Here is a 24,321-nt window from a genome sequence, read left to right as displayed (position 1 = left end):
GATTACTTAAAAAAATAAAATCTTTTTTAAAAATGGAGATTATAGTGAAGTAGAACGAGCTTGCATGCCTTTGCAAAGGGCACAGTAACTGTTTTGCAGGAATACAGTCTTGTCATCTCTCTCTTCAGAGATCTGAATTTACATGTGAAATGTCCAATTTTTTAAAAGATTTTATTTATTTATTTTTAGAGAGAGATAGTGTGAGTGGGGGGAGAGGCAGAGGCAGAGGGAGCGAGAGAATCTCAAGCAGACTCCCTCTGAGCACGACGGAGCCTGACGTGGAGCTCCATCTCACCACCCTGAGCCTAAATCAAGAGTCGGATACTCAACTCCCTGCGCCACCCAGGCACTCTGGGCATACATTACTCTTTAATATTGACTCGTTTTTTTTCAGTGTGTCTCCCAAGTATGATTAATCCCTAAACTTTAGCCATTTCTCTCTAGTGTGGGGAGTGAAGTGTTTGCCAGTTCTTTTCTCTACAACAGTTTTAAAGGCTTAGCGAGGAGACCTTCACGATTGATAGGTTAATTCTGAAACTCTACCTCCTTTCATTTTCTCTTAAGCAATATTATATTAACCAGGTTGTCCTTAGTCCCTGTATTAGGTGTTTCTGCTACAAACAATGCCTGGTTAAGGCTCTTAAAATTGGGATTTTAAACAAAATAGGAGTATCTGGCTGGCTCAGTTGCAAGAGCATCTAACTCTTGACCTTGGGATTGTGAGCTCAAACCCCATGTTGGATGTAGAGATTATTTAAATAAATTAGACTTTTGAAAAAATGATTGGGGCACTTGGGTGGCTCAGTTGGTTGAGTGTCTGCCTTTGGCTCAGGCTGTGATCCCAGCATCCAGGATGGAGCCCTTCATCAGGCTCCCTGCTCAGCAGGGAGTCAGCTTCTCCCTCCCCCTCTGCTCTTCCTGTGCTTGTGCTCTCTCTCTCTCACTCTCTCGCTCACTCTCTCTAAAATAAATAAAACTGTTTAAAAATTTTAATTTATTTGAAAAAAAAAACTTGAGCATTTTTCATGGGAAATGTTACTTAAGTGAATTAAAATAAACATTAAAACTTATATTTTTATTCTGTAAGTTAATAAATCATGCACTGAATCTCTACCATCTCTTCCCATGTGCCCACCACCCTCCCCCAAACTATCTGGGCAATAGTTCTTTACACTGGGATGACATAATGTTCTAAGATCTGCCAATATTTGAGAAAATTTCCTATCCTAGTCTAAATAGCACTTCGAATCTTTTTATTACAACTTTATGGGAAGGGTGAGTCAACAACGATGTATATTTCCTATGAACTGCCACATCAGTCAGGCCTTTGAATCATTTGAACTGCTCTAACTCTCCAGTCTAGTGCTGCGTACCACCTCAGAGTGGTCAGTGACAGCTTCGACCCAGTCAGACGCCGAACAGGCTTCATGGTCCCGAAGCTTTATACAGTTTGAGAGTTCTCCTTAAGAAAAAGAACACAAAATTACCAAAATAAACTTATATCCAAACTGCTGTAAAAAAACAGACATTACACCCACCTGAGATTTTCTTTAAAACCAGAACTAAGGTAAGAGGAACCATCTCTCAATCCCTCTCAAGTGGTAAAAGCGGGAAATGGGAGCCAGGAAGTTGTTGGTGGCTGGGCCCCCGGAAGTACTGACTGGTTACATTAGGACTTAATAAAGTCCACACATAAAAATAATTATGAGAGACAGTTGTTCAGGGACCCATCCTATAATCATTTTTTAAATGTTTCAGTGGAACAAAAGAGACATTACTGACACCGACTTGGACAATATAAATGGTACTGTCTTTGTCATACATAAATTTATATATTAAAGAACTAAAAGAATTTCGGATAAAAATAATGGGAAAGGAAACAAAGGGATGAACAATGCTAAAATTAACAGACATTATTCACATTTAAAAAAAAACCAGTAGCAAAAACATCAGCACGTACCCACAGCACTAACTTCTGCTTTGAGGCCCATACCAGTGAGCTGGCACAAAGCTTGAACATCCCTGTTCTCACAACGAATCTGCATCTCCTAGGAGCTCCAGCCACCCCTCTACACAAGATTTCCTGAGATGCTTCCAGCACAAAGAGGGTTGGGGCCCGTATTTACTACTTTCCCCCACACAGAATATGTGGGTTTAAGAAGATCCACTTGCAACTGCCTTTTGTCTTATTTGGGAATAAAAAGGTACATGTTGCTTCTTCACTGGTGAGACTTGCGTATCAAGAGAATAAGCACGGAGGCTCCCTCAGCAAAGCCGTTAGGCAGGAGAGTCCTGGGTGTTACTCATGCTCCCTTGGGGCAAAGATTCAGCACGCATTTCAAAAGGCCATTCCTCGTGTAAGCACAGTTGAATATCTGTTTGCTTTATCTGTTCTCTTAAGAAAAAAATTTGTGTCGTATGTTGGTGACAAGATTCTCAGACTCCAGTTGGAGATTTTCACAAGGATCTCAGTTAAGTCTTTTTCTTCTGTCTTCCGGATCAACTTTTCTCTTTGTTTCTCTCACAAAATCCTAATTTATTCCACCACATGAGCCGTCCGTCATCTCCAGGAGAACTTCTATCTGTATTTGTATTCCCATTGTGATTAAGACAGAATATCTATTTCAATGTCTAGATATAACCATTTTTTAAAGATTTATTTATTTTAGACGGAGAGTGTGTGCACGCGCACAGGGAGGGGAGGGGGCGGGGCGGCGGGCAGAGGGAGAGGGGAGAGAGAAACCCGAGCAGACTCCGCGCTGAGGGCAGACCTGGAGGCAGAGCTCGGTCCCACCACCCTGAGATCGCGCCCCAAGCTGAAACCAAGAGTTGGACCCTTAACTAGCTGCTCCATCCAGGCATCTCTAGATACAACCATTTTTACTAGAACTTTGCTACCTTTAGTGAAAATCCTTACAAGTTTGCTTTACCTTTCAGTTTCCCATCCTTGTTTTAAATTTTTATGCTATTTATGGCCTTAATCCTTTTACTTCTGTGACTCAAGCTTGTTTTTATTTTATTTTTTCCTGTAATCCGTACCCTCCGTGTGTTTCCGATTCTCCCTGGAGACTTTCCCTCCTATTACTGAGGCTGGGGAGGGAGACATTTCTTTCCTCTCCCTCCCTTGGGGTTCTTCTAGCTGGTTTAGGAATTAAACTGGTAGGAGACAGAGTAACAGGAAGGGGGGAAAAAAGCCCAAAGTTTTGTTGTGTGTACATGGAGAACCAATAATAAAATTGAGCCCCAGGGGTGCCCGGGTGGCTCAGTCAGTTATACCCTCGACTCTTGATTCAGCCAAGGTCATGATCTCAGGGTCAGGAGACTGAGACCCACGTAGGGCACCATGCTCAGTAGAGTCCGCTTGCCCCTCTCCCTTCTCCTCTGCCCCCGCCCCCCGCCCCTCACTGTTGCACGTGCGCGCATGAGCGTGCCCTCACCTCTCTCAAATAAATAAATGAAATCTTTTAAAAAGATTTTAAAAAATAAAATTGAGACCCAACGAAATGAGCAAGGCGCCAGTGTTTGTACTTTTTAGACAAAGAGACAATAGATCTGTGAGAAATTAACAGGACAGAGTAAATGTAACTCTGGGAGCTTCAATTAGTAAGGAATTCTACGCATAATTTGGGCCAGGGTAGTAAATTAGTACAAAGTAACAAGGGTTGTTTACAAAGTCCCCGGGCATGAAATCCCCCTCTCTGGCTATATGGATGTCTCTTTACCTCTCGTACAGGGAGAGTACCTTTCAAATGGGCGGTTTATTTCCTGTTTTCAGCGGGACAGAGGAGGGTCTGAGTGTCCTTGGTGCACAGGCTCTGTTAAGTAACTTTGACGTAAAATAATCAGTGTGCTAACGTGGCAGGCTTGGAGCAGTCTGTCCTTGGCCTCTACACTGACATTTGCCCTCAGGCTATACCTTTCGTGTTTTCTTCCAATAGTTCTAATTCTTGCTATTATGGGAAGAGCTATTCACATGCCCTATAGGAAATGTGATCACTGAGGCAGTCCTAGGCAGACTTGCTCAAAGACACCTTGTTTTCTCTCCACCTCGCCCTGCCTTTTCCCGGTGTTATTTGTCATTCATTTTAAAGTATCCTTTTGGGGCACCTGGGTGGCACAGCGGTTAAGCGTCTGCCTTCGGCTCAGGGCGTGATCCCGGCGTTATGGGATCGAGCCCCACATCAGGCTCCTCCGCTATGAGCCTGCTTCTTCCTCTCCCACTCTCCCTGCTTGTGTTCCCTCTCTTGCTGGCTGTCTCTGTCTCTGTCAAATAAATAAATAAAATCTTAAAAAAAAAAAAAAAGTATCCTTTTGGCCAATGACGTTCTACTTTTTTTTTTCTTTTTAAAAAGTTTTATGAAGGATATTTCACATACCGTACAATTCACTCATGAAATGTGTACAATTATGGTTTTATAGTATATTCACAGGTGCAAACCATCAACATAGTCAATTTTAGAGCATTTTCAGCACTTCACAAAGAAGCCAGTACCCTTTAGTTAGAATTTCCCTATTCCTTCTCCCACTGCTCTAAGCAACCATTAATGTACTTTTTGTTTGTATAGATTTTACATTTTGGATTTTCACCTGAATAAAATCCTACAGTATGAGTTTTTTTGTACTGGCTTCTTCCTTCCTTCCTTCCTTCCTTCCTTCCTTCCTTCCTTCCTCCCTCCCTCCCTCCCTCCCTCCCTCCCTCTCTTCCTTCCTTTCAAGATTTTATTTATTTATTTGACAGAGAAACAGCCAGTGAGAGAGGGAACACAAGCAGGGGGAGTGGGAGAGGAAGAAGCAGGCTCCCAGTGGAGCAGGGAGCCCGATGCAGGGCTCGATCTCAGGACCCTGGGATCATGCCCTGAACCGAAGGCAGACGCTTAACGACTGAGCCACCCAGGCGCCACTGTACTGGCTTCTTTCTGTTTGGATATTTTCTCTCCCGTCTTCCCCACAATGGGGTTTGAACTCATGATCCTGAGATCAAGACCTGAGCTGAGCTAAGAGTCAGATGCTTTACTGACTAGGCCACCCAGGTGCCTCCTGTTTGGATATTTTCAAGTTTCATTCATGTTATGGGATGTATCAGTAGTACTTCATTAATTAATGACACAATTAAAAAACAAAACAAAACAAAAAGACAACCCAACTAAAAACAGGCTGAACACATCTTTTTCCAAAGATTTGCAAATGGCCAATAAACACATGAAAAGATGCTCAACATCATTAGTCATCTGGGAAATGCAAATGAAAACCACAATGAGATACCACTTTCATACCAACTAGGATGGCTAGTATCAAAGTCAGATAACAACAACCGTTGGCAAGGATGTAGAGATACTGGAACCCTCATACACTGCTCAAAGAAATGTAAAATGGTGCCGATGCTTTGGAAAACAGTCTTGCAGTTCCTCAAACAATTTAAATATAGAATTACCATATGGCTCAGCAATTCCACTCCTGTGGAATGAAAACATATGTCCACGTAGAAACCTGTACACAGTGTTTATACCAGCATTATTCAAAAGAGCCAAAATGTAGAAACAACCCAAATGTCCATCAATGAATGAACAGATAAACAAAACATGGTATAACCATAAAATAAAATATTATTTAGTCATAAAAATTAATGAAGTTCTACTTTTAAACAAACAAAAAAGCCATTTTAGAGGTCTTTGAAAGTTTTTCCTAAAATTGACCATGAGATGATTTTGAAATGCGTATTAATTGAGACTCCGCAGAAACAAAGAGCTGGCTAACAGGGAGTTAGGTAAACTCATTTAGACCCTCTTGCCGGTGGCATAGGGATGCAAAGCTACCAGTTCCACTTCTCTATACCCCAGCATCGTTCCTTCTAATAAGGGGATAAAGATTCTCCTTCAGTGTTATAGGAGTAAACCGTTCACAGTGTGTTTTTCTCTTCTTTCTCCACTCAGATAATTCACAGCATATCTTCGATCTGGTATCCATATCAGACACCGGAGATGAGATTGTTATATAAAATGAAGAGTAAGCTCTCTGTTTGGAAAGGATTTTAGAGGAATATCGCGGTAGTCTGTTTGTAATGGCAGTGGCAGGGCTGTGGTAGTCGATGCGGGAACAGAAGGCAAGCTGAAGACAAAGCAGAAACTCACACCCCGCAACTTCCCCCCCCCCCCATGGGATGTACGTGAGATTTCTCAGGCACTCCTGGCTGCCCTAAAGGAAAAAGAAATAGTTAACCTATAGAGATCACAATCCCGCAAGACTTGAGTCTCCCTCAGTTTACAAATGTCTTAGCAATCTACAAGAACAAAGCATTTCTGTCGATAACCTAGCTTCCGGAAGGGAATGTAAATACAATTGAATGTCTTTGTAACCTGCAGCCCATAGACAGATACTTGAAGCAGGCAGAGTGTTCTGTTCCTCCAGGAAGTTCCCAACTACCTTCATGTGAATGCCTTACTAGAGGGAAAAACAACCTGAACTTGACAATGGCAAGGCCTCTGGTATCCTGTGAGTCTTCCTTAACATGTGATAGTATTTTCTCAACCTCCCTTTTTCCTTTCCTCCCCCAACCCCATAGTATATAATCAGTGACCCCTCACAACCCAGGGCAGCAGCTCTTTCTGCCCACGGGTCCTGTCCCCATGCATTAATAAACCACCATTTTGCGCCAAAGACGTCTCAAGAATTCTTTCTTCGTCATCGGCTCTGGACTCCACCCCACTGAACCTCACCTATATTCCAAAACCACATCAGTTGGGGTGCAGAACAGTAGTGTTTCCGTGGTGTGAGATCTTCAGTCTGTTAAAGCATAAATAAGAGTTGTGTCACTGACAAATACCTAGTTACACAAATTAATGTATATGTTGAATAACTGATGGTGTGAGAAGTTGTATTTTTCTACCTCACTTTGCCAAACTGAGTTTTGAGAATTTACCAGTAGTGAGTTTGCTATATTCATGGAAGCCAATTGGTATGCCGGCGGTGACTGGCTTGAAGTGTAATTCCTCTTATGCACATGTCCAATTACTTCTAATAGCAAGGGTTCAGAAAAGTTCCCAACCTACCAAAGGAAAGTCTTGACTTGAGAAAATATGCATACTTTGGTGTTTTTCAACTTTTTTCATAATAAAAGGAAAGAAAAAGTAAAGTTCAGGCATTCTGTAATGAAGGGTCATGTTTTTTCAAGCTGGAATAACATTAGAAATTGAAGATTTGTTTTAAGTCTTTGTCCGTAATTAATATAATTTCTCTCAAATTTTTGAATATTGTCTCAAACTTTAAGAAAATATTAGGTCATGCTAACTAGGATAACTCTCTTCCTCGAAAGACATATCGAGTTACCATAGACGTGAACTAGAGTCTAGATCAGGTTAGATATCTGGGATATAGTAAAGATTTAGTGTGAACCAGTCAGAGGTTATGTCAGGAAGCTGTGAAGAATGAATTGCAATTTATCGGTAACTGAGAAAATGGGATTCAGGTCACAGCAATGTACTATAGATTGGTTCAGAGGTTGGCACTCTATTTAGTTCTGAATGACTACAGCAAAGTGAGGTAGAAAATAGGAAAAAGCAAGCAAACATCAACAGTGGGGTTGGGGAGAGAAAGATCAGAGAGAGGAGAGCAGAGTGAAATATGGAACAGCAGAAGCTCTGAGGGTTATACAGCAGGTACCACTCATGGATTGTGAACTGATTCAGGTTTTTAGGGTCAGTGTGTACCCGTGAGAGCTGATCTCAAACTTTACTGATTGCTTACCTTCTTGTACCTAGTTATTAGTGTAGGCCAAAAAAAAAAAAAAGAATTTTGACTTATCAAATTCACGATCTCTGAACCCCAGACATAGGTGACAGGAGAGTAGCGTCCAAACAGCTGGCATTGACAGGGCATCTAACACTGTGGGCTTTGACCATAGATGTGAGTCAGATAGAAGATGACACAGTTGCTTCCGGATTCAACATCCAGTAATACCACAAATACCTCCACCGAGGTTCTGTCCAGCATATGCTATGACCTTGATAAATTCTGACCTCCCTCCAGGCAAGTGATAGCTTGGGAAGTCAACCTGTCTTAGAACAATGCAGCTGAGATTAAATCAATGTCCTGGAAACGTAAGTGATAATATGAATATTTCAGGTTTCTGCAATATTTCTGAATGGTGAAAGGAGGCAATTACACCAAATTGGAAGAAACACTTAAAAGCAATTAAAACTGAACCAGGATAAAACTGTGAGGTCTGGGAGTCTTTGCACCAGTTCTGTTTCATTCTCCTTCGTAGTGACATCCTGTGTTCCCGAGACTTACTAGTTGTGTGGGCTGTCTAATTCTATACAATGGAAACCTTCCATTCCTTCTATGGTATAATTGGCTAACAATCTATTAAAGCACTATCTACCCTAGAGATATTCTCTTTTGCAGTGAGAATCAAAGCAGTAATCCAAAGAAGGGTCATCAATGTACTTGTGGCTACTTTGTTTCTTTGATCATGGCAGCCTTAACAAAATGTGGAATTCCTTCCCACCGAGACCAAATGAAGCCACAGAATCTTTCCCAACACTGGTGTTCCATGCGGCCACAAACAACTCAATAAAGTGAACAAGCAACATAAAAACTTATTTATAATCAGGAACTATGTCATAAAACTCCTATGGTTACGTTTTAAGTGGCAGTCGAGATGTGTGAATATGGAGAAAGTATGAGCTGAACAGAAGGATGAAAACATTGGAAACTGAGATGATAATCTAGATCGTTGTAAATCCAGTCCTGCTATTAGATATGATATGGAAGGAACATGTTAAAGGAATCAAGAGTTAATGACAGAACTCATGGTAGGCTACCATCAACCCAAATAGCTGAGAACTACAAAATGCAAAGAGGTCACATTCAGGCATACGTTGTTGAGCAAAGATTGAAGCACGATTTTAAATCTCTTACTCAAATCTCAGTTATTGTAGTTGTTATGGGATGGATGGCTACTATTTTCCACACTCTTGAAATATGTTTCTGCTCTTCAAGAAACAGCCGAAATTACAGATCCAAATTACTCTAGCCCATTCAAAGAGGCCACCCTGACAGGATGTACACTTAGTCCAGCGGAACTAACATTGCTTCGAACAGTTTTAGAGCTCCTCTTGAAATTGCTTTCAGAGCCTGAAGCTAATTTCCTTGACTGTCTTCAATAGTGGCAAATCTTCATCCTTTGACGGGGGATTTGATTTTTTAGAGATTGCCAAAAGTCAAGACTAGTGAATAAAGTAGTTGGTTAAATTGGATTATGGTATTTGGGGTTTCAAAAATAAGGTGAGCTTAAGTTATGAGCCTAGTTTTCTCATATAGCTCATAAACCACTGAAGAAGGCAATTACAAAAGGGAATTTTCTAAAGTAGATTTTTAGTCTCCTCCTTTGTAAAATGAGTGGATACCACTAGCTGATTTCTAAATTCCCTTCCAGCTTTATGATCCTGCAATTCAGTAATTCGTTTACTTAAACACCTTGAAAGATTTGGCACTATTTTAAAGAAAAATAAAGCAAATATCATTGTGATCAAAACAGTTTTGTCTTTAAAAAGATTTTTTTATAAAGATTTTATTTATTTATTTGACAGAGAGAGACAGCCAGAGAGGGAACACAAGCAGGGGGAGTGGGAGAGGGAGAAGCAGGCTCCCTGCTGAGCAGGGAGCCCGATGAGGGGCTCAATGCAGGGCTCGAACCCAGGACCCTGGGATCATGACTTGAGCCTAACACAAACGCTTAATGGCTGAGCCACCCAGGCGCCCCCTTTAAAAAGATATGTTAAGGGCGGCACCTGGGTGGCTCAGTCGGTTGAGTGTCAAACTTTAGCTCAGGTCGTGATCCCAGGGTCCTGGGATCAAGTCCCACATTGGCCTACCTTCTCTGCGGGGAGCCTGCTTCTCCTCTTCCTCTTCCTTTCTCTCTCTCTCTGTCTCTCGTGAATAAATAAATAAAAACCATTTTTAAAAAAAGGTATGTAAAAAGAACTATTTTATGTGATCAGTGGTCATTTTTCTTTGCTGTAAAATGAGGAGGGTCTTGAAGAGATGACTCTCCAGCTACATAATGATATGCTATTGTATTAGTTATCTATTGTTGTGTAACAAATTACTCCAAAATTTACTGACTTAAGACAATAATTATTATTTCATAGTTCCTATTAGTCAAGAATCTAGGCACTTTTTGTTGATGTCTCAGAGGCAACAATAAAGGTGTCTGTTTTGCAGTTATCCCAAGGTCATCTGGGGAGTTTTTCTCCAAGTTCACTCACATGAGTATTGGCACTACTCAAGTTTTCATGGGCCAAGTGAATCCTTGCTGGCCATGGGTTGAAGGCTGCTTTTGGCCCTTTTCACGTAAGCTTCTGGATAAGACATCTCGTGACATGGCAACTTGCTTTATCAGAGCGTACAAGCAATAAGAGGCAGGGAAAGAGAAAGTACAAGCAAGATGGAAGTCATGGTCTTTATAATCTCATCTCAGAAGTGACATTTTTGCTATATCCTGTTCTGTAGAAGTGAGTGATTAGGTCCATTCCATACTCCAGGGGAAGGGATTACACAAGAGACAGAATACCAGAAGGTGGGGTGACAAGGAGCCATTTTACAAATGGCCTTTCACTATGCCACTATAGTCCCTCTGGCCCCCATTTATTCTCATCCCTTCCATGTCAAAACTATACTTATAATTTCTCAGGTCCCTGTAAAACTCAACGTACTGCAGCACCAGATCAATATCTAGTATCACCTCCTCTAACTCATGTTCAAGTGTGGATGAGTTTCCTTGAATGTAACTCCTTAAGTCCAGTTCCGGGAGTACAGTTTCTTTATACCTGTGAACTTGTGAAACCACAAGTTTATGAGTTGTGATTCTCCTATTGTCATTAACTTCCAACCACCCTACCACAGGTGCCCCTGAACCCCAGGGCTGCTGCCTCTGGACCTAGTGCACAGACTTTACCTGCTGTGCTTCCCCTCTAAGCCGGCAGAGCAATATCCCCAAGTTGCAACAAACTGACTTAGGAGTCCCCAAAAGCCACCAGGCATGTGTTTCTTCTAGTAATGGAAAATGTGAAGACACGATAATTTATCCCTTTTGGAGGGGGTGTCTTAGGATGCCTCCAACCAATGAACTTCTAACGTGTAACTGATGTGACGGGTCCCTGAACCTCCATAGTGCTTGTCTCCTACGGGGCACATGTCTCACCTAGGTTTCCAGTGTACTTGCCTTGCCACTTTTTGCTCATCTGGCCGATTAATATGATGTCATCAATATAATGGACCAAACTGATGTTATGTAGATATTTGACATGTCCAGGTCCTCCAGACAGTATCATGACAGAGGGTGTGAAAATTAACCTAGTAATGGGGCAAGATCATAAGTGTTTGTCCCACATAAGTACAAACTGTTTCTGACGCTCCCTTCTGACAGAGAAAAGGGAATAAAAGGATAAATTAGCCAAATTAATGACTACACGCCATGTACCTGTAGCGACGTTAATCTGCTCTAACAAAGATGGCTCTCCTGGATAGCAACTGCAGTTAGTGCTACCCCTTGGTGTGGTCTATAGTAGTCTACTTTCATCTTCCAGGATCCATCTGGGTTGTTCAGGGAGCCAAAATAGTGAATTAAATTGAGATATGATGGGACCATGGCCTCTGCACCTTTTAGGTCTTCCACTGCCGCCACTTCCCCTGTGATTTTTTTTTAACTTACTATATTTCATAGGTGGGTGGGTTGGGGGGGGGAAGATTTTTGGAAATTTCCACTTGGCCTTCCCAGAATAACTCTTATTCTGAAATCTAATGAACCATTAACAACCATGTATCTCCTTTCCAATGATATATCCTGGGACCAAGAAAACAATCACTTTGTGAAACAGTGAACCCAGTGAACCAACTACTATGAACTGGACCTATGCTGGAATCCCATTAACTATCTGGCCTCCATATGCCTTCAGTTTAATGTAGGCTTAATGACGATGGTCTGTGTCTCTGGTTGTCCACATCAACTCAGACCTGACATTTAACACTCCTCAAAACATTTGTGTATTTCCCTCTCCCCAGAATTTTGTTATGCAAGTAAGTGGCTATCATTCCTGTTGAGGGATGACTTGTTATTCTGTTACAGGATCCCTCCTTCTTCAGTTGATAAGTTTAGGGTCAGGAACTGACTCAGGTACAGAAAGTGGATGTGAATTTGAAACTTTTTACTAAGTTGCTGTCTTCATTCTCTGATCATCCATCCTTGATTTATATTAATTTTATAGCTTAGCAATTCCCTTGGCTGCTCATCCCCCACGGCCTTCAGACATGTCGTATACACATTGCACATTTGTACTGTCGTGGACATTCTTCAGTGAATCATGTCCTTGAATAATCCCCTCCCCTTGAGTGCAAATGGAACTTGTGACTTGCTTCCGATCAAATACGGCAAACATGATAGATGTTACTCCTGTGATTTGGTTTTATTTTATGGAAAAAGTAATGGGATTTTACTCCCATGATTATGTTACTTTATATGATTCCGTCTTAGCAGACTGAAAAAAGAGACTCTTCTGCTGGTCCTGGACAAGGAAACTGTTATGATGTGAACTGCCCATGGAGAGGGCCACATAACAGAGAACCAATGGTGTCCTCTAAGAGCTGAGAGCCTCAGTCCTGCAATCACAAGGAATTTGGAGCAAATAAAAAGCATAAAATGACACTAGTTCATGTTCAGACATAGATAGAAGTAAGAATCATATAAATGTGGCTGTAAATTTGAATAGATAGATGATAGATAATTTACTGAATTACAAGGGAAAGCATAACTTATTCTGGTGTGGACCTTAAGTCCCTTCTCAGTAAAGGTTTTTGAAGCGTGCGTCAGCCTAAAATCCATCTGTAATAAGTTTTGGTGAATTGTGTAAACTAGAGGCTACAGTTATTTTTTCAAAGATGGATATTGGATTTATAGGCCTACATTTAAAATTCTGACAATACCAAGTTCTGGCAAGAACCTGGAGCAACTGGAACTCTAAGATACTACTGATGGGGGCAAAAATTAACACAATCACCTTGGAAAAGTTTTCATCAGTATTTACTGAAGTTGACCATAGTCATACTTACGACCCACAAGTTCACTGATAGGTATATATCTTTCAGAAATGTATGCGTGGCTGCACCAAGGTACATGGATATGAATGTTTATAGTAGCGTTATTCTTAATTGCAAAAAAATGGGAATACTCGTAACTTATAATGAACGAATGAATTATATATTTCTCTTTTTTTAAGATTTTATTTATTTATTTTGAGAGTGAGAGAGAGCACATGTGGGGGAGGAACAGAGAGGGAGAAGCAGACTCCTTGTTAAACTGGGAGCTTGATATGGGGCTTAATCCCAGGACCCTAGGATCACGACCTGAGCCGAAGGCAGATGCTCAACCAACTGAGCCACCCAGGTGCCCCTCAAATAAATAAATAAATAAAATATCTGTACAAAACATTATTGTAAATACTGGAATAATTGAAAGTCCCTATAAGGCTACTCTCTCTCTCTCCCCCCCCCACCACCGTTGCTCACTTGCTCGCTCACACATGCCCTTCCTGTTTTTATTAAGAAAATTCTCCATACTAGCTGTGAAAATGAAAGCAACCACTCACGTTAAAATATGGCTTTATTGTCCATCTGCTTCATGGACATTATTTGATTTTGTAACTGCATGATAAAATGGATGAGTTGATATTCTGTTTGAGTTCTGAAGGAGGCGTTACAGTGGTCCATACAATTTAAAAATTTAAGAACCGCATCGTTCACTTTCTCACTATAGTTTTATGACAGGGTCTTGGTCAACATAATCAGTAACCACATTTTTAACACTCTGTCTTACAGATATACTTAAACCTCATAGCGTAAGATTTAATAACCGTATCATTTTGCTTTTGGAAAAATTCCCCTCCTAAAACCAAAGTAAAACTAAAAAAAATAGAAAGTACTCTTCTACTCTTTGGTGAACATTTCTGAGAAGCAGCTGATAAACTGCAGAATGATGCCATTTGCTCAGAATTATTTACTCTACAGTGGTTACCCTTACCTGTGGTTTTACTTTCCATGGTTTCAGTTGTCCACGGTCAACTGGGGTCCACATGCAGATGACCTTCCTTCTGACTTACTGTCAGAAGGTCACAGTAGCCCCACGCCATGTCACAATGCCTACATCATTGATCTCACTTCATCTCATCACATAGGCTTTTTATCATCTCACATCATCACAAGAAGGGTGAGTACAGTATATTTTGAAAGAGACCACTTTGAGAAATTTTTTATTACAGTATATTGTTATAATTGTTCTATTTTATTATTAGCTATTGTTAATCCCTTACTATGCCTAATTTGTAAATTAAACTTCATGATACGTATGTATGGGGGAAAAATAGTACATATAGGGTTCAATACCATCTGCAGCTTCAGGCTTCCACTGGGGGTCTTGGAATATTTCCCTCATGGATGAAAAGAAACTACTGCACACAAAATCTGTCTATACTCACTCGAATGCTTCCATGCATGTTTCTTAGTTACAGTTACTACCCCTATAAATTAAAACCATAAAAATTAATGTAGTGGCTGATAATTGGCTGAATGAATAATTATTTTAATAAATCATATCAAACGTAGAAACTCTAGAAAAACCAATAGAAATGTGGAATTAATACAGAAATAGCACTTTCAGTAGGTAATTAAAACTTGCAAAAAAAATTTTTTACTATTTAAAATTTCTGTCTTAATTAATAAGGTGGCCCTTGAGCAATGATTTGAAGTTGAACACATGGTGTAGGAGACGGATGGAAACAGGCTTACTGTAAGATGCTGTAGGTCATTAACAGAGAAATGGATTCCATAAGTCACAGTTTTCAGGTCACAGCTTTCCTTTTAACCCTCTAATTGCCCTATATTATGTTCTCTTCTCTCTGATGATAACAAAATCTAGGAATTAAGCCCTTGTAAGGGAGAAATAGTTCCTCCCATGTCTCCAGAGAAGGCGGTCATGCATCGGAAACTTCAAAGGCTGTGGGGTGCACTGTGTTCTGGCCTCGGGCCTCTATGATTACTCTGTCCCCTCGCTCTGCCCTATCCAAGACTCCTAGCACGTCCGCTGCTTCATCTCCCAACATGGCAGGACTTTGGTCTGAACAACCGTCTAGGAAAGTGGCAATCTTAGCGTGTCATTAGTACTGTTCACCAAATATTTTCATTTTTCCCTCCCAGGTATGTTACATTATTGTTCTTTTTCAACCCCCTTGAAGTTATTTGTGGCTTTGGACTTGCTTCGGACAATAAAGTAGGAGTGGAAAGTAAACAAAAGGGGTGTATGTGACACTGGGCGTGAGCTTTAAAAATCAGCATGCAATTCATCACACTGTTCACTTGGAGTGACTTGCAATGTTCCAGGTAGTGGTTTCTGTCCCAACTTGAGTCCTGCTGTCAGGAGCAACGGGCAGCAGAGCCCAGAGCCAACTTGCCGTGGACGGATAATGTGAGCCAGAAATAAACTTAGTGGTTTCAAGTCATTGAGATTTTCGGGGTGTTTTGTTTGCTTGCTTGTTTTGGGTTTTTGTTGACTTCAGAATAACTTAGCCCATGCAGATTGATATGGGTATTGAGAGTTCTTACCACACCTCCCACTTACATTCTCTCACCCACCTGTCGGAATGATGTCTGCCTCTGTCCTTGAACCTATCTATACCTTATATTTTAGAAGAAGTTTGTTGCTGTTTTTCTATCTGCATGTACATATTCTAATTTTCTCTTTCTCCAGGTCGGTGGTTTAACGTAATATCAGTTATGATTACTTGTCTTTCTTTGATCAGATTAGTACAGATTCAGTGGATTGCTTCTCTATTTAAAAGAATGGAGATGAACTTCTCAGGCTGCATACCCTCAACGACCACTCTGAATCGGTGATATCTACAATATTTGGGTACCCATATTCCATCGGTATTGCCTGTTAGAGCCTTGGTAGATCGTGATACATTAAGAGTGTACTTTTCAACCCATAAAGGTGCTGTGAGGCTTGTCTGTGAGTTCACAGTTGTGGCCTCACCTAAAACTGCACTGTCGGCATTTGTGTGCTGAAAGTGAGCCTGTTGATGGATAAGAACTACCACGTGGGCCACGTGTGTCGTAGATTCTTTTTTTTTTTTTCTCATGACAGATGATAGTATGTTTGTGAAAGCGTCGAGATAGAAATTAAGTTATCTGTGACCTTTCCTGGGTCTATTTATGGCAATTTTATCTCAACTTCTGCAAGGAAAGTGATATAAAACAGAGTTCCCAATCTCACTGAGATGCTCTAATGTGCCTTAAAGCAATAACATGTGACTTATATTCTTGCTTTGGAAGCTTAAATGTAAATTATATATCATTATCCCAAAGATTATCTTTTGAATCTGACAGATATTACCTTTATAAAATCTTACATGGCTTACATAAGTTTTAATAAAAATAGTAAATTTTCTTGGGTAGCAGCTAATATGTAATTAGGTTAATCCATTTGAAATTGCCAGCATTTGACAGTTTTTGACCTATAAAAATGGCAATTTCATATGATTCAGCCTAATAACTTTCTATATATTACGTTATTGCATTTTCTTTTATACACATGATGAACATGTACAAGAAGAAATTGGTCATTTTCTCCTTCAAACTCTGCTCCTATTTCTATATTCCTCATCTTGATGAATGCACCATTGACTAGCCAGTTGTCCAAGTAAACCTGGAAGTTATAATTAAGTCTTCCATCTTCCTCTCCTTTTACATCCAAATGATAATGAACTCTATTTTTCCTTAAAACATCCTAAAATTTCTAGGCAGTCTCCACTGCCATCGTTACTGCCTTACCTCAGTTTGTAAACTGTTACAGATAGGGCTCCCCAGGAAGCTGTCTGAGATAGATGGGACACGCAAAAGATGGAGTAGGGAGTGGTCTTGACATTGCAACGTCTAAGAGAAAAAAAGAAAGCAAGACTAAGCAGAGGGAAAAGCTGGGCTGTGTTGTCCTCAGGAAGAGCTCCAGCAGACCCATGAGGAGTTTAAAGCTGAGATGGCCATTTGGAGTTACAGTAAGTTGGGAGAAGAGCATGAGCCCTTCAGACGTCTGCACCAGTCATTGAACATGGCCTGGATACAGAATGTAGCCATGGGAGAGGCCACTCTTCAGCTTAATAATTTCTAAGATGTCTGGCGTCTAAGGATTGTCTGCTGGCAGCATTGCCGGGTGGGAGAATAAAATTTTCAGTTCTAAAGGGCGATTTGGGGGGTATGTCACAGCATCCACTAAAGTCCATCCTTTGCGGTGCTCTGATCCACTTATTCACATAAGTTCTAGCAGCATTTCTTCCAGGATTCCATGGGGACTATTTTCCTGAAGGAACATTTAAGAGGAAAGTTAGTAGCACAAAACATAATCTTCACCTCTGCAGCTGGTCTCCAGGCACAACTGACACTCCATGCCTCTCTTCTCTATTATGCATACCTTGAGCTGCACTTCTGTTAGCCTCCATGTCTTTCCTGCTGGGGTGACCCAGACCCTCCTTCTCAGAGACGTGAGACTATGGCAACCATGTTTTTCTCAGGCCCCAAGTGTTGCACTGCTCTTTCAACATCAAAACTGGGAAGGGGTTCCCAAGGGTGCTCAAGCGGATAACTAGGTGCCAAATCTACTCTTCCCTGTAAGGTAAGAACAGCCCTGCATTCTCTTTATTGGGGCCAGTTACCCCTGCCAAGAGAATGACTCCTTTTTGTGCCTGCTGCCTCCTTAGTAGAAGGAGCCTAAAATGCCTAGAGGCAACAGCTGTAGCTTCTGGTCTAATAGGACTCTTGCATATCTTCACAGTAGAGTTTTCCCTGGGAACCAGGACCCCTAAAATGATAAAGCCTAGAGTTGTGGAAATGGAAGATCCTCCCCAAGTAGGTAACTGGTAGTGACAGTAGTAGGTCAGTTCTGCTCCTAACTGTTGGGTCCCAAGCCATTGTATTTCAACTATGGATAAATAGCACCCATCAATAAAGGTCATCAATTAAAGCAAGATTTCTTTACCTTAGTACTATTGACATTTTGGGCTGGATAATTCTTCGTTGTGGGGGCTGTCCTGGGTAACATGAGATGTTTAGCAGTATCCCAGGCCTCCATTAACAAATGCTAACAGCAACCCCCTAGTTGTGACAACCAAAAGTGTCTCTTTGCCAGATGTCTGGAGGGTCAAAAGCGCCCCTGCTTGTGAAGCACTGATTGAAGTATATACTGGGGGTATTTACTGGAAGATGATATTCCATCATCGCAAGACATTGCCTCTGAGCTGGCTTTCTAGCTGTGTTGTTAGCTTTCTGCGAGGTACAGAATATGATGTGCTCAGTGGGTCCCTTGGTCATGCACTTACTTCCACATTTCCTTTGTTATCAAATGGGTTCCTTAGTCTTTTTTTTTTTTTTAATTTTGTTTATTTATTTGATGAAGAGACAGCCAGCAAGAGAGGGAACACAAGCAGGGGGAGTGGGAGAGGGAGAAGCAGGCTCCCAGTGGAGCAGGGAGCCCGATGCAGGGCTCAATCCCAGGACGCTGGGATCATGACCTGAGCCGAACGCAGATGCCTAACGGCAGAGCCACCCAGGTGCCCCGATTCCTTAGTCTTACATGATGAATGTAGGATGCCACATGAATGGAACAAACACTATGTAAATAGTGGCCCTTAGATAGTGGCCCTGGCTACTTATTAGGTGTTCATTATACATATAGATAAATCCATTTTCAATGATCCCATTTTTGCTGCAATATCAAAAGGAAACCCAAAAAAGATAAATGTCAAGATATTAATACTGATTATCTCTGGATAGAGTGCTTATGTGATTTTTACATTTGGTTTAAATTGCATTTTCCAATTTGTAAGTAATAACCAGAAAACATTACTATGAAAATAAAGACCAATCATAGCATCAACCCACCTTCCTGTCCAGAATTATTTTAGGTAACTGGAAATATATCTTTAAAAGAGTATTTCCATCATATGCTAGAAAACAAGGGTGCCATCTGTGGAACAGAAAGTCCCCAATAGTAGAAAACAGATGAGATCATACAGACAGAAAATAAAATTGAAAGAAAATATGCACACGAGGAAGTGACTGGAAGGGTAAGGGAAGTCCAGAGATGTTACACACTCAAAGTGAACAAATGCAAAGAGCCGGCCAGGTATTGAAATATCATCAGGATATGAATTAATTGTTTGGAATAGCAGTGGAAACAGTGGATATGGCTCTCCTGGTAACACTTTGATAACTGCTTTCTAAATCCCGAGGCACTGCCTGCCTAGAAGTTCTCCTGGTACGACCACTAGGGTGGGAGAGAGAAACAGAGCAGGCTCTGGGGTTCTGTACAGACCTCCATAAGAACAGCAAGTCTACAGAGAAGGCAAGAGAATCTGACCATAAATACTATTCTCTAAAGTATTTCTAAAGAAATGCTCCTATAGGAGGCACATGGAGAGGGAGCTGGAGGTGGAGAGGGAGGCCAATGCCTGGTAACTTAGTATCTCCAGGAGGAAGGAGGACCCAAACCGTCCCCACGCACCCTGACTGACTTTATGCACTACCCCCTCTGACCATCACTGGGGGTAAGCTGCTGTAAACAGAACTTAGAGTCACCAGGACAGAAGTAAGGATTTTCAAACATTAACATAAAGAAAAAACAAAATTGCCAAACACTTACAGAAAAACTATGAAACAGAGGCACCAAACTCAACAGAAAACTCACATCAAAGAAATCAGTTAATGGAAAAAAAAGAGTCGGTGACTATGTGAGGAATGAGTAGAAATTCCAGAAATGAAAACTCTGAGCCCTGCGATTCAGTAGATGGGCAGTCTGGGAGCAACTGACGGCTGACTTTGTGAGGGGGCCCTGAGCTAAGGAGGTTCTCTGAGAATGTAGCTCAAGAGAAGAATGAGGAAGAAAGTACAACAGAAAAGTTAACACCAGAGAATACATTCACATGTTCCCACAACATTCCAGAAAGAGAGAGCAGAGGAAATTATAGTTAAAAGGAGAGGGGAGAAGGAGGAAGAAGAGGGAAAGAAGAAAAGTAAGGAGGGGGAGGGAAGGAGTCCAGGAGAAGATCATTTACCAGAGCTGAAAGGCCCACCACCGCCTGAGGTCTGATGTAAAAAGACCCACATACAGACACATCCTACAGATAGTTCAGAGCCCGAAAAATAAAGAGCAAATGTCTAAAGACTTTCAGAAAGGAAAAAACAAACATGTAACCATGAAGTAATGAAAATCAAAATGGTGTGGGACTCAAGGCTCCACGTTTTCTATCCCCCGGGGACCCAGCTCACACTGTGCTCCTGAGGGGCCAATCCTATGAGACTGAAAAATAGATGGCACATCGTGCCCTGGCCAGACTTGTCACTGCTAATGATAAAGCTAGAAAATGGTGGGGCAACCATTTCCAAGTCCTGAGAGAAAATTAGCTCAATTCAAAAATTGTAGATCCAGTCAATTTAGCGTGAGAACAAAATAATTACATTTTTTCAGACATACAAGAGGCTTACAATGACTATGGTCTATAATTCCTTTTTGGAAGAATTTCTAGAGATAAACTCCAATAAGAGAAAAAATCCAATGAGCAGAAGGAAGCAAAGACATCTGATTTGTTGTACAACATTTAACTAAAGCTAATCTGACCAGAGGAAATGTTGAGAAAGGACCGTAGGGTGTAACTGCAAACAATTGTTGTCTTGCTCAAAGGAAGGGCTGGGTAGTAAGAAATGCCCTTGCCTCACATTGCCTGGGTGGCTCAGTCAGGTAAGCGTCTGCCTCAGGCTCAGGGCATGCGTTCAGAGTCATGAGATCAAGGCCCACATCGGGCTCCCTACTCAGTGGGGAGTCCGCTTCTCCCTCTGCCTCTGCCCCTCCACCCCCACTCATGCATGTGCATCTGTCTCAAATAAATAAAATCTTAAAAAAAGAAATTCATTCGACTTCAAGTAATAGAGAAATCCAACTTACAGAAATATATTTTTCTCATAACAATTCTGGAGAAAAGAAGCTGCTAAATATTGGTCCAGAAGTTTGATGATATATCAGGAGAGTTGCCTCAACGATTCTCTCAGCCTTTCTCTCACGCTGAGCATCTCATGGCTGCCGAGATTCCTACTGTAGCTCCTAATGGTACAGCCACACTGGCGGTAACAACAAGCAGGGCGCATGACAAGTTATTTCTGTCCCTCTTAAGAAAGTCAGATGATTTCTAGTTTACTTTGTTGGCCACGAATCGTGTCATGTGACCACTCCCAGCTGGAAGGGAACCTGGCGTATTTAGCTTTTACCACCCCATACAGAAGAAGGCAAGGGAGAAGTGGTTTGGGAACCACAAGGGGTCATCTGACCAGTGTGTCTGCTACTGTTATAGGACTTTTTTCTCGTTGGTGCCCACGATTCTTGGTCACACAGCTTTGAAGAACGAAGAGGTAGACCAGACAGAGTGGTGGGCAGCAAAGCAAGGTTTATTGAGCAATTGCAAAGTGATAGTACAAAGCTCCCGAGAAGGGAGGGGACCTGAGAGGGTTGCCACTGGAGTTTCTAAGTCAAGGGTTTTTATGGGCTTGTTGGTGGGCTGTTTTAATCTGATTAACCCTCCCTGAACCTGTCATCCAATCAGGTTTTTGTCACATGGGAAAGGGTGGAGGGTCCCTTCCAGGGTGGTGTGAAATCCTTTTAAGGGTGGTTTCCTCTTGGGGGGCGTGAGGGCTTGTCCCTGCCTGCCTGCCTTCCAACTATCCCTCATCACTACAGAGGCTAAAGGTGCTGATTCACTATGGATGTTGGCAGTGAACGGGATCCAGATATGTCGCCCCAAAATAAGCAGTCTTAGAGCAAGGATTATTTCAAAAGGAAGGCCATTAAGGATCGATATAGGAAGAGTTTTCTGCCCTCTCCCTATTTGCCTGAACGCAGGCCATAAATTTCCCCCCTGACCTGGACCAGGAGAGGAGAGGGACACTCATCACCGGAGATGGAGAGCCAGCATGGAGAGGAGTCTGCACAAATGGAGCTTCTGAAAATAGCCCTTATCTTCCACTGGTTCACCCTGTATTTCCTACTCACTTCCCCACAGTTCATCATCCTGGAATCCCGAATCCTCCTCCTTTTATTAATTTTTTTAAAAGATTTTTAAGTAATGTCTACACCCAACGTGGGCCTCAAATTTACAGCCCCGAGATCCAGAGTTGCACACATGCTTTACCGGCTGAGCCAGCCAGGTGCCCTTTTTGTTTTTTGTTTCCAAGCCTTCCTTCTTTTGTTGAGAAGAATATATAAGCTCCCAAGTCGAACTACTTCTTTGAACAGTCTAACTGTTTTTTTCTGTGAACACCCACACATGTAAAAATAGTAATAAATTTGTTTTTCTCCTGTTAACCTTTGGTCAGTAAAATTCATAGGCCCCCAGTACTGAATCTAAGTGTATAGAGGAAAAGTTTTTCCTCCCTAACAATAGAAGAGTATAAATTTAAACACATGTGTATAAATCAGGATAACTACAAATGTAAACATCTGGGGGGAAAAATCTTATTAGCAATAGGGTGCCAAATGCCTACCTACTATCACCCCGAGAGGGGACTATGTAATTTGCCCCTCCATTTGGAGCTGAGTATGAGACTCCAAAGGTGCAAGACTGAGATGGTCCCTGTATTATTTCCTCACGTGGGTAGACTAAGTTAGCTACAGGAGTTTTGTTTTGTTTTTGTTTTTGTTTTGCTGAATGTCACAGAGTTGAATTGTTCAGAATTTGGAGAACCAGGAGGACAAAGAAGGAAAAAGAGGAGAAATTAGAAATACCGCAGACTTTTAAGTACTTTCACCATCTACTCCCAGAAATGTTTTCTGGTGCTTTAAGCAAGTGAACTCCAATAATGTGTGTCTGTGTTTAAATATTTTATTTATTTATTTTAGAGAGAGAGAGAGAGAGAGAGTATGGGAGCAGGGGGAGGGGCAGAGGGAGAGGAAGAGAGAGAATGTCAAGCAGACTCCAGGCTAAGCGTGGAGCCCGATGTGGGGCTTAATCTCATGACCCTGAGATCATGACCTGAGCCGAAATCAAGAGTTAGATGCTTAACCGCCTAAGCCACCTGGGTGCCCCCCATGTATGGGGGTCAGGTTTTTAGTTTATAACTGTATATGTGAACTACTAATACTGGGCATTACATAAGGACACTAATGTCAAATGGTGTTTTATTACTAATAAAGCTTAATTTCTTTTTTATTTTTAAGATATAAATAGAAACATCCATAGATATGCATACAATATGTGTGTGTGTGTGTGTGTGTATATATATATATGCATATATTTTTTATTCACCTCACTCTAAAGACCAGTGCTTTTGTTTGTTAATTTTTGTTTTCGACAAGTGCTCGTGACACCAGATTTGGAAATAACTTGAAATTCCCCTTGGAACAGCAGACCTGCCTGATAGAAAAGCCCAGGTGGAACACAGTATGCCCAGTCTGCTCCAAGGCAGTGTTCTGATTCAGCGATACGAGGCATTAAGATGGGAAGGCTGCCTGAAAATGAGATTGTTTGGGGATTTCTTTGTACCGTGATTGTTCACCCTCGTGATTGTGAATGGAATTCAAATCATTTGAAGCCAGCAGAGGACTTGCGCAATCACCTTGAGTGCTACCTTGCACATCTGCAGCAACAAGCAGGAGGGCCAACAGGTTACAAGCTGGCGAAATTTCTAAAGATAAAAATTTTAAGTTGAATTTAAAATCTTGAATCATAATGAATTTTAGGTGAAAGAAATCACTTGCTGTTCTTGTGACTTATGATAATCCTCAGGCAAAAATTATTTGTTTTTAAAGATTTTATTTATTTGAGAGAGAGAGAGAGAGAGCATGAGCAGAGGAGAGGGAGAGGGGGAGAAGCAGACTCCCCGCTGAGCACGGAGCCGGAGGTGGGACTCGATGGCAGGACCCTGAGATCACGACCTGAGCCGAAGGCAGATGCTTACCCCAGTGAGCCACCCAGGTGCCCCTCAGGCAAAAATTATTAAGATCTATTTACTCTACTAGTATTTTCCATGAAACGGTCCCCTCTTTTTTTATGCATAAGATAAAGGCCCTTTTGATTGTGCTTGTGTGGTGTTATCATTTGAGTTTACCATTTCTGTAGCATGAAACAAACATAACCTTTACTTGAAGCATATTTAAATAATGTCAAATCTAATAAAATTAATGGGCCAATTCTTTGCAATTGTTCCAATATATTTTCTTTCTTAAACCAAAATTATGAGTAA

At 41.4% G+C, this 24,321-nt stretch overlaps 1 protein-coding gene and 1 long non-coding RNA gene across 3 annotated transcripts in view; one reads left to right on the top strand and one right to left on the bottom strand.

Moving 5' to 3' along the window:
* The window catches only part of BARD1 (BRCA1 associated RING domain 1), a 148,466-nt gene that overhangs the window by 14,747 nt on the left and 109,398 nt on the right, over window positions 1–24,321 (top strand). The gene's annotated exons all lie outside the window — the stretch shown is intronic.
* On the bottom strand, window positions 1,087–21,232 carry LOC130542135 (uncharacterized). Of its 2 annotated transcripts, XR_008956477.1 has the most exons (4): window positions 21,035–21,232; window positions 16,876–16,977; window positions 6,714–6,780; window positions 1,087–1,462 (listed from the first exon to the last, which is right to left on the bottom strand). It is a non-coding gene; the product is annotated as an uncharacterized LOC130542135 (long non-coding RNA). The 2 variants fall into 2 exon arrangements; XR_008956478.1 differs by lacking the exon at window positions 6,714–6,780.

This window comes from Ursus arctos, unplaced genomic scaffold (assembly GCF_023065955.2).
Source record: "Ursus arctos isolate Adak ecotype North America unplaced genomic scaffold, UrsArc2.0 scaffold_1, whole genome shotgun sequence".
NCBI classification, from domain to species: Eukaryota; Metazoa; Chordata; class Mammalia; order Carnivora; family Ursidae; genus Ursus; species Ursus arctos.
This window is presented reverse-complemented; position numbering and strand designations above follow the sequence as displayed.